The following is an 11020-nucleotide window of genomic DNA, read 5'->3' as shown; positions in this document are numbered from 1 at the left end:
CAGATCAAATTCATTTAAATAAAAAATACAATTTTTTCAAAGTTTGCATTTTATTGCGCTTTCACTTTACAGTTAAATCTACGCGGGGCAAAATATTTCGTTGTTGTTATTTTACTAAGAACGATATGATTACTTACAATTAACAGAGGAACGCGTTATACTCCTTTCGACCCTGACGACTAATTTACAAAAGAATGCGATAAGAAGCCGTGCGCACCTCCGTTGGTTCGGAAATTTATGACTTATATTGGCTGGGAATCGTTTCGACTTTCTTCGGACTTGTGTTTTTCCTTCTAAAGACTTCATCGATTTACGCGAATCTGATTAAGCGCTTTTTGCAATTTAATATATATGCCAAAAATACAATCGAATTTTTAGGTTCAAAGCGTTTAAAAATATAATGAAACTGAAACAAACTTCTCAATAAAGTGATTGAAATGAAAAATGAAGAAATTTGAAAGTAAGGTACAATGATGTTTTGTCCGAAAGGAGATAAAGTTAAAGTATTAATTTGATATATATTTATAAACGTATATATATATTTGATATACATATATGTATGTATACCTAGACGAATAGACCCTATTCCTATGTACATATATATATTCCTATTTAAAAAAGCGCCGCAACAATTTCATGTAAAGCCGATATACATTCTTAAAAATGTCAGTCGGGCTTACTGAGATACTTTATAAATTATGGGAACTGCAGTGCACGAAAAGGCATTTTTAATGAAAGCATGCAAATGAATTTTTCTAAATTGACATAAATTTCTATATTTAAAATCACGACAATTCAACCAAGCTGAAAAATAACTTTAAAAGTAACTTAACTTAAGCCGAATAAAGAGTTTCTGGAAATCGATCCTCACAAGAGTACGCGTCGTGGATGCGGCTTTGTTTTGAATGTAACTTCTGCCTAATGTCTAGGGTATGTTTTCATATGAATTTAATGCCATACAAACCCTATATTTTATATTAGATATTATCGCCTAGAGGGAAGATCTATTCACTCGACATGTCAATCGTATATCGCTATTATAGATATCGCATACCGTACATATTAAAAATCTCAATCATTTTTTGCTTGGAAATAATTTGGAAGTCAATGTACAAATTTAAAGCCACGCTAAAGCATGCGCTTGTTTAGATATGATTTTTTGGCACTTGGCGGTGTTACTTAAGGCACTTAGGTACATAGGTAAGAAATTTGGCTGCATTTTGTCTTAAGTTGTCAGATCATAATCATCATTCCAATAGGCTAATCACTTATGATTAATCAAAACTGTATACAACTTACAGTGATTTGCATATGTATATAAAAGCGTTGGCTATGCATTGATTGAGAAAACACTATATCTTATCGAGTTTGCATTGCACATAACTGTACATTCCGGCGTTGTAATTGAAATACATTATATTAGTTTGGGGAAAAAGAAATCCATTATTTTTATATGAACTTCAGGACTTTATTTAACATGCTTCGGATTGTCCGATTTGGGTCAAATATGCACCGTTTTGTTGTATGATTTGTTGCCATTTTAAAGGTAACTTCAAAATGCCTCTCTCATAGAAGTCCTGGTCGCTATTTGTAAAAAACTCTAGTAGTCGATTTTCACAATCCTCCCTAGATTCCAATTTTTTATCATTAAAGAAATTTTGCAATGCAAGAAAAATATGATAATCGCTTGGTGCCAAGTCCGGACTGTATGGCGGATGCATTAAAACTTCCCAACCAAGCTCCCGAAGTTTCTGGCGAGTCACTGTAGATGTGTGTGGCCTAGCGTTGTCCTGGGGGAACACGACACCTCTCCTGTTGGCGAATTCTGGCCGTTTCTGCTCAATCGCTATCTTCAAACGGTTCAGTTGTTGACAGTAGAGATCAGAATTTAGCGTTTGGCCATATGGAAGCAACTCATAATAAATAATCCCCTTCCAGTCCCACCAAATGCATAGCAAAACCTCCCTGCTCGTTTGAGGTGCTTCACCGCTCTTTGACCACGATCGTTTTCGCACAGGGTTATCGTATGTGATTCATTTCTCATCTCCAGTCACCATCCGTTTAAGAAATGGGTCTATCTCATTTCGTTTGGCCAAGGCTTCGCAGATGGAAATTCGATCCATCAGGTTTTTTTCTGTTAATTGGTGTGGCACCCAAACATCGAGCTTCTTTTTGAATCCAGCTTTGTGTAAATGGTTTAAAACTGTTTTATGGTCGATTTTTAGCTCCTGGGCGATGTTACGACTGCTAACATGCCGGTCAACTTCGATTATTTCTCCGATTTTATCGATATTTTCGACGACCGGCCTACCTGTGCGAGGTGCATCTTTAACATCAAAAATTCCTGAACGGAATCTACGAAACCAAAATTGCACATAATTGGCTGTTACAGTATCGGAACCATAAACACCATTCACAATTTTAGTCGCCTCGCCTGGCTTGCATTTTCGCCTTTGTCAAAGAAAAACTGTAAAATGTACCGAATTTTCTCTTTGTTCACTTCCATTTTTAACACGCTGTAACTCACAGCTGAATGCACCAAACAAAAAACAGCAAAAGAATTTTTTTTACTGCGAAATGTCACCTTTCCAACGAGCATAAATTTGAAATTGTTTGATCGATACTTTACGAGAAATCTATCAGTGCAGCCATCTTCCGAAAAAATAATGGATTTCTTTTTCCCCAAACTAATATATCGTTGTTCTAATTGTTTTGATTTTGTATCAATTTTGGTATTCTGAGGGAGTAGACATAGCAAAACGCTTCGAGATCAATTTTACTCTAAAACAAGGTCAATTCGGCAAACCTCGTAGGAGAAAATGCCTTGTGACATGTGATGTTTGTGTGGTCTTGGTCAGTATATTGCTTATAATTTCATTTATGCTGAACTTTTATATTCTTCATTTACGCTGAATGATTATAGGGATTTTTTTCTTACCGAAATTAAATGCAACTCCCTTCATGGTGAATAGCATCTCCCCTCTTTTAATCCATGGTGCGCAATACTTTAAAAAGTTTTCAATCAAGATTTTTATAAATTCCTAACCCATACCTATGGATATAAAACGAGTGTTGATAGCAAGCTAAATGTAATATCATTTATAGGGAATTAAACCGTATAACTTCACTCCTAAAGGTTTTCCATTTGTTTTTTTTTTTTCAGAGAGCGAATGTGGTTGTGCATCAAATTCACATTTTTATTTTTTTAACTAACAAACACATAAACTCACGAGAACATTTATTTAATTTCAGCTAACACAACGGAAAACTAAAAAACAAAACTCGTAGGTAAAGAACCGAGAGAAAATGAAAAAAAAGTATTTACACCTCTAGTACAAACGCAACCTCTTAATCGGAGTATTGATGCGATTTGGAGCTGGATTCCAAAATCATTGCGAACATGCAGAAGCTTGGCAAGCAATGGTAATGAACGTATTTCATTCTATCTAAGAATCATCATGCGAAGCTTCAACTGTTAGCAGCTACTTTAAATATGACATATGTAGAACTCGCATACTACAGAGAGCAGGCAACTCTGATAGAGTTGAAAGAACCTTATATTTAGATTAAGTTATAGTCCTCATTTAGATTTTTACAAAGATAACTACTAAACACGGGGAAAATCTTTTAAGTGTATAGCTTTTAGAAGAGCGCTTAATAAGTCCGGTGGGCCAGTAGCATCGTTTATTAACTCAACTAAGAATGGGACACCACAGATTAATTAATTAACGTTAATGAAATAATAATATGAAGGACGGATTTTTAAAATTCCCTATATGACCTATCAAGATGGAACGAGAGGAATTTTTGATTAAATAATGTTATCTCATGTATTCCATATTACTTGCGTGTACGCTTCTGTATGCAATAAAACGCTATGGACTTGCAATAATTTTTTAATTTATAATTTGAATATCGACTAGATTTGTTAAAAAGTTTTGCCAAATTTTATATATAAAACTCTATATTAACAATGCAACTTTTTGTTACTATTCTTACTTTCTTCTTAATCCTTAAAATTGCCGATGTTCCTTTCCATTGAAAATTTTTGGTTTAGTCAACTCTCTCTCGTTGGCGCTTGGCTGACAATATCTATACGTCCATTGGGTAGTGGTTGAGAATTTACGATTTCGAACAGTTAATCAATTACGAATTCCAAATGAAAAATTTCGGATGTAATAGATTTAAAAAAATATGGTGCGAATGAAGAAATTTCCATTGAAAATTAACTAAAATAAAAAAAAATTCAAAAATTTAAGATTTGAAATTTGACGATATCTTCTTGTAAAGTAAATATGCCTAAAGTAAAATATCGATGAATTTTAATCTAAAACTGCTCGCTTAGCATAGATATCTTTTGAACCACTTAGGTAAATATCCGGCAGTTTTCTTTTTAAAAACGAATTTTCTCAACTCGTCGGTCTATTTTCAAACATGACATACGAAAATTCAAAAGTTACGATATGGTGACCCGTATGACTCTTTAATAAGTATATTTCTGGGTATTTATATGTATTAAGTGCATAAAGTACTTGGAATATATCATTTCAAAGAAGACCTCCCGAGTAAATTTGTGCCTATTACTTAAGAATTTCGGTTCATTTATTTTATCAAAATGTACAATAGCCTGAGAGACCCTACAAAGTGTATGCCTTTTTGGATCAATATCAAATTTCGCATCCATTTAGACATGCCTGCATGTCCGTCCGGGTCTCTGTGCTCACAAAAATTACGATATCGACAAGTAAAAATATTGGAAGCTATTGTAAGCACGTTGATATTGAAAATGAGCAAAATCGTGTAAAGGATACGCCTGGAGTACAATATATGCTTGACAAATCTATTGTCAAAAACAAAAAGGGAAATTTGTTGTTTTACACATTAATCAGTAACTACAATACACTACGAGGATAAAACTTTCTATACATATACATTATTCTGCCTATGCACGAATAGAGAAAAATCTCCAATCAATATTATGAAACACTAGAATATCATTTCTTTTGTTTTTTGCTTTTTTAAAATAAAGATCGTGAGTGCAAAATGTTGCACCCGCAGTTAAATATTCTTTTTTCTTACTATTTTTTTTTTTTTTTTAAGCTTACGACACCGAAGTAACTTAGAGAACGGAGTTTGAGTACAATGTTTCGCTCACTGAGTGAATTATTTGATAATATTCCAACTGATCTTCTTAGATGCAAATGATGCAGGAATGCCTTCGCAAAAGCTGAATTGTGTTCGTTATTTCATATAATTTTTTCATAATTCAAATCACAAGCTCAATTGAGTCAACCGGTATATATATGTGACACAGCTGTTTCTTACCAAAACACGATGACACATGTGACAGGCGTTTTTGGGCAATTTATCAACGTATACTTAAGCGTTTTAGGTACCCATACAAAAATTTATTCCACTTTATGTCATATAATCAATGAAAAAAAAATCTTGAACTGTGATGGATATTTTCACGGCGAGAACCTGGTAGCAAACGGGTTAAAAAGCCTAGAATTCGTTTCATATGATTTCGCCTTATTCTCCCTATTCGATAAATTAAAACAACTATTTCCAATAAAGTATCCCTTCTTTAAAGGAGACGAAAGCAAATTAGGAGTGAGTCTATGACAAGTGCTGATGAGTAGAACTGAATGGAAGCAATGGAACCGGCTTTAAAAATAATTTTTTTGCGATTGCGGACACTTTTATTACGGAACGAACATATAAATGAATACGTGTATATACCTTCATTCGTTAGCATTGGTTACACTATTTATTAAGTCTTTCGATTAGAAATGCAGCTGTGCCTGCTTGGAGTTTAAGCTAAATTAACAGCAATTTAGTCATTATGTGCTAAACTTGTTTAAAAACAACGGCGCGGGCATTAAATATTTCGTTTTAGACCCTGAAAAAAAAGAAAAATTTGCGCTGCTCTTTTTTGTTTTTCTAACCTAAACTTTTTTCGTCATGTGTAAATCTTTTAACCATGTGATGTCACAGCCAATCTTGCACAAAAAACATTGTTCTTTTTTTGTTGTTCGCTTTCATACCACCACAGTACATATATGGATTTTACATACAATCTAAGTTATTTTTTCGTAAATATGAATTTATTGATACGGAGAAGAGTGTAAGCTGCCATTCATCCATTTATTAAAGTTCATCTGCTTATTTGCTTCGTCTCTTTATACCCACCACTGTAAGATGGAGGTATACTCATTTTGTTTTTTCCAAAATATATGTAAAAACCAAAAGATAGCTTCAGAGACCCTGAAAAGTATACATATATTCTTTATTAGCGTAAAATTCTAGGTTGATTTAACCATGTCCGTCCAACCGTGTGTCAGTGTTGTTGGCAGTCTCCTGGTCGCAAAAATGAAGATATTCACCTCAAATATGGTAAAAACATTGGGAGTTTCTGCACGCAGGTTGGTGTTGAAAATGGGTCAAATTGGTCGGAGTCCAAGCGTGCTGTGGAGCATAAAGTGAACGCAACTCCGTTTTATTAAAAAAAAAAATTTGAGATTTTTGTTCGTTACTCGGAAACTTGCGAAACACTTTATTCCTTACTTGCAAAAATGGGAAAAATCGGGCACACCCACACAAAGTTACAAGCGATTAAATTACCTTTTTTTTTACTTTTTTGAGGTTCTATTCTTATTTATCATAAGGTAAATAAGACAGAAGGTTTAAAATTATTTTGCCCACTCCTCAAATAAAGATATATTATCTGCCTAAAAATGAATTAATTTTAAAATGAATAAGATGGACACCGCGATTGACTTTTCTTAATTATACTGGCGATATGGGTATCAAATAAGAGAACTTAGAGACTAGAATCCGTGGGTATGCGAGATTTGGCCGCCGTCGAATATAACTTCCTTACTTTTTTTTTTTAATTTCTTTATATTAATTTTTTTATTATTTCTATGACATATTAATTGAAAGGTAGCACATCTTACAGTTTTCCAGATTGTCAATAAGCAGTGAATGGAACTTTATCTGCGTGGACGTAAAGGGAAACACAGAGGCAACGTACTGTGAAATAGGTACAGTGTATATATATATATCTATATGGGTGCGAGTATTTAGGGACGATGAGGAAAGAATGTAACGAGAGCCTTTTGTTTATGTTAGTTTTCCTTCGACGGACAAAAGTGATTAAAAGTTAGGACAAACAATGTTATTATTTGCATGTATGGTTGGCTAGTTGTTCTTTATTGCTTTTTCACTTATTTTTTGAAAGATTAACTAACACATGAGTTAAAATAATTCTCTATAATTTTTTATTGTTCTATATATTTCTTAGAGTGAATATTTGATACATAAAACGGAAAAGGATTCGGAAACGTTTAAAGATATCTTTTTATTGAGGTCCCGTTTTTTTTGTATAACTAACCACTCAGTGGTTATCTCCTATCCTAAGAATCGCGATTATCAGATCGGTGTTCGCATCTTTAAATCTTAAGTGAGTTGGTATTTACTTTGGGAGCAACTATTGTGAGTGCATAGCCGGTAAAGTCGTAACACTTGACGATTGAGCACACAACCAACTCTCCTTTAGTTATTTATTTATTTAGTTCTGACTAATAAAAATTAACTTTCGGGAAGTTTCAAGCTGCTTGTTGTTACTTCAAAAAGGCACAGGCATTTAATAATGAAGTAGGGCATCTTGATTGGATGAAATAAAATGATCGGGATGGTTCTGCTTATAGAGGAAGGCGGGATGGAGGAAGGTGGCACCGTATTTTGTAACTCGTATACGATGCGGAAACGGGGAATTAATTAGCAATTATTGTAGGTGTCTACGAAAAAAACAATAGTGGCATTCAATAACCACGTTTAGTACCGAAATTTGCGTTTTATAAGTGAACATTTCGCCTTCTAATTCGCATGTAGGACTATCCGGGTCTTTCGAAATTTTTCTGCTGGAAGTATGTCCTTCTAATACACATTTCTTTTTTTGAGCATTAATGATACTTTTTCCTATTGCGTTAAGTGCATAGAACATATAAATTTACCTTCAATTCATGTGCGTATTAGCTCCTTGGGCTTCTCTTCGAAAAGCATAATGTTTTATATCTCTTCAGTTCCACCTTTCAATACAACCAAATAAATTTTCTTTGTAAATCGTTCGTTTTATAACAGATGCAAACTATTCGTAATTTCGCTGGTTCTTGGATATGCAGATGTTCACATGAAACTTGAAATACCTATTTTTGTAAAAACAGTGCTTTACCTCATAACGAGCCTGATTTTGATAATTGATGTCTACGTTATCCTAGATTTGGCCAGAAAAGTCATTGTAATAGTAGCGTAAACAACTCCATCTCATAAATCATTGATTGCATTGCTTCATTGTTCCATAGATTCTTTTTTTTTTCATAAATCTTAACCTAGAGTTAATTTTATGAAAATATTGTCAATAAAGCAAATAACTATAATTCAACTAAATTAGCATTCAAGACCACAATAATATTTATTATTAAATATCAATGTGAATGCTAATTAACATAAAAAAAGAGAAATTTTCTATTGTGAACCTCTTCAGTTTTCATATTAAACAAAAATATTGTTGTGAGTATAAATGTAATGAAAAACAAAAAAAAAAAAAAAACTCATAAGAATGGGTGACTACCTACGTGAATACATAGCAGACCTTGTTGAGAGTTTGTTTAGAAAACTAAACATTGCTGACAATGATCAAAACAGACGGAACTTATTACAAAAGTTCCGTTTATCGTCATATCATATGGATTAAGTGATTGTTGAGAATTTAAATGGCTACTATAATAATAAAGAGATAAAAAAAAAAACATTTTATATATATATATATATGTAAAACATATGTAATCTATTGTGCGACTTAGTTATAAAATACTTTATGTAATTTTTTGTTTCTTTTATGTAAATAATCATTTTATATAATTTATTGCCATTTTCTGTCGTAGACAAAACGAAATTAACTGAAAAATTTTATCTAATGTTTCCCTTACTATTTATTTCCTCTCTATATAACAAGTATATATACATTTCAATATGTACATTAAAATATACATATGTACATGCGTATGCGTGTATTCTGAAATTATATCGAATATAACAAAGACTTGATTTGTCTTCTTCTAATTGATACATTGGTCGTTAGTTTCGAGATTAACGATCTAGCATAGTTAGTCTTTCATATCCGTTACCATTATCATCATATGATGAGTATATAAATGAGTACAAATCTAATTAAAACGTTCCAATGCGTGTTATGACGACGTAGGATGATGATGGTGACAAAATAATAAATAACAAGTGAAAGGTTTTTTTTCAAACTTTTGAAAATAGTTTGCGACATTTTTGTATAACAGTTTCCCTGCCGGTTGTCGGTAGACATAATAACTATTGTTCAGTGCTTGCTTTTAAGAGTATAGTAATAAATAATTGTACTCTCTTTTTTTATTAACTTGTCAATTTTATAAATTTTCATATATACACCAGCTTTGTAGGATTATATTAGCCGTGCCATTAAGTTTATGAAACTATGATCTACGTACTACTGGCATCATAATCTATTTATATTTATTTACACTCTTGCTATAGAACGGTATTTTAGCGCCCATATAACCATTTATTGGTAGAATGATTCAAATAGCAATTAGTGAGTGAAGGTTCATCTTTAGATACCCTACATCATTCCACTAAAATTAAACACAAGTTTTCGAAATAAAGCGTTACATAGGCCGAAAAAGTAGTCCGATCCAACTACTAATAGCGTTCGTCCCTTGGCTAAAATACATCAGTGTAAAAAATTCCATCAAAATTTCTCAAAAATTGCAAACTGTAGGAGAAACGCAAACAAATCAGATAAACAGGCGGACAAGCTTAGATCGATTCAGAAAATGATTTCGCATAGAAGAAAATAAAATCGATCGAGATAATAAAAGGTGGATCTATTTCAAGTCGTTCTGGATGTTGAATTCATCCTCTCAAACTTAATTTATCCTTATACCTCGTCGTGTAGCGTTTAAAAATATAGCTGCTGGGCTGTAATAAAAAAATAAATTGAGTGGAAGTAAAAGTCGATATTGTGTGTAAAATTTCTATAAATTTCTCAAAATGCTCAATTGTTATAAATATCGAGATTATTTCCAATCCTTCTAGTTCTCAAATATCTACCAAAATAACTTAATTGAATCTGTTTATTGATTTGATTATTTTTTTAAATCACGTTTTGCGGGCTTAAAGCTTTGCCTATAAGATCACCATTCGAATCAAATTTTTATACTCAGTATGTTAGTCGTTTCAGACTTGTCATATCGAAGATCTCATAAGTTATATATATTCTTGGTAACAGGAAATAGAAAATGCATTTAGCCGTCTATGTCCATTTGCTTATTTGCCCATTCGTCGAAATCATTAGAGATGATGAACTTAAAATCTTGGTCTCACATCATCTTCTCATTATTTTTTCATATATATGCAACATCCGGAACGACTTGGGACTGACACATCTTTTATTATACAGATCAATTCAGAATCTTGTTCTGAGTCAGTTTAAGCTTATCTGTCCGACTATTTGGCTTGTTTTCTTGTGTTCAACCTCCCGGCTTCAATTGTTGAGATATTTTGATGAAATTTGATACACTGACGTATTCTTGCCCAAGGACGCTCTTAAAAATGGTTCGGATCGGATCGCTTTCACGATTCCTTCACATGTACTTTAGCAAGGATATAAATCGATGTGAAGATAGTCCAAACAAAGCCATTTTTTAGCAAAGATTAAAATATAAGGTACGCACTATATAGCAACTTTACGTTAAAAAATGGTATCATATTGTATAAAAGAGTATTATTTGATATGTCCAGTATATGCTAGGTACACCTTTCGATTTATGACAACTGCATCGATCGGAGGAAATGAATTTTAACTCTCAATTGGGTTCAAATGTGATACACAATCTTACGAAGGAAATCAAAAAAAATTCGTTTCAGATAGAATAAAAGTTATTTCTTGTTTCTTATTGCCCTCGTC

General features: G+C 32.7%; 1 protein-coding gene across 6 annotated transcripts in view; it reads right to left on the bottom strand.

Moving 5' to 3' along the window:
- The window catches only part of LOC119638011 (tyrosine-protein kinase Abl), a 102584-nt gene that overhangs the window by 15881 nt on the left and 75683 nt on the right, over positions 1 to 11020 (bottom strand). The gene's annotated exons all lie outside the window — the stretch shown is intronic.

The sequence above is a fragment of the Glossina fuscipes genome, unplaced genomic scaffold (genome assembly GCF_014805625.2).
Source record: "Glossina fuscipes isolate IAEA_lab_2018 unplaced genomic scaffold, Yale_Gfus_2 61, whole genome shotgun sequence".
Taxonomy (NCBI): domain Eukaryota; kingdom Metazoa; phylum Arthropoda; class Insecta; order Diptera; family Glossinidae; genus Glossina; species Glossina fuscipes.
The sequence above is the reverse complement of the archived record's forward strand: the minus strand, read 5'-3'. Positions and strand labels throughout refer to the sequence as shown.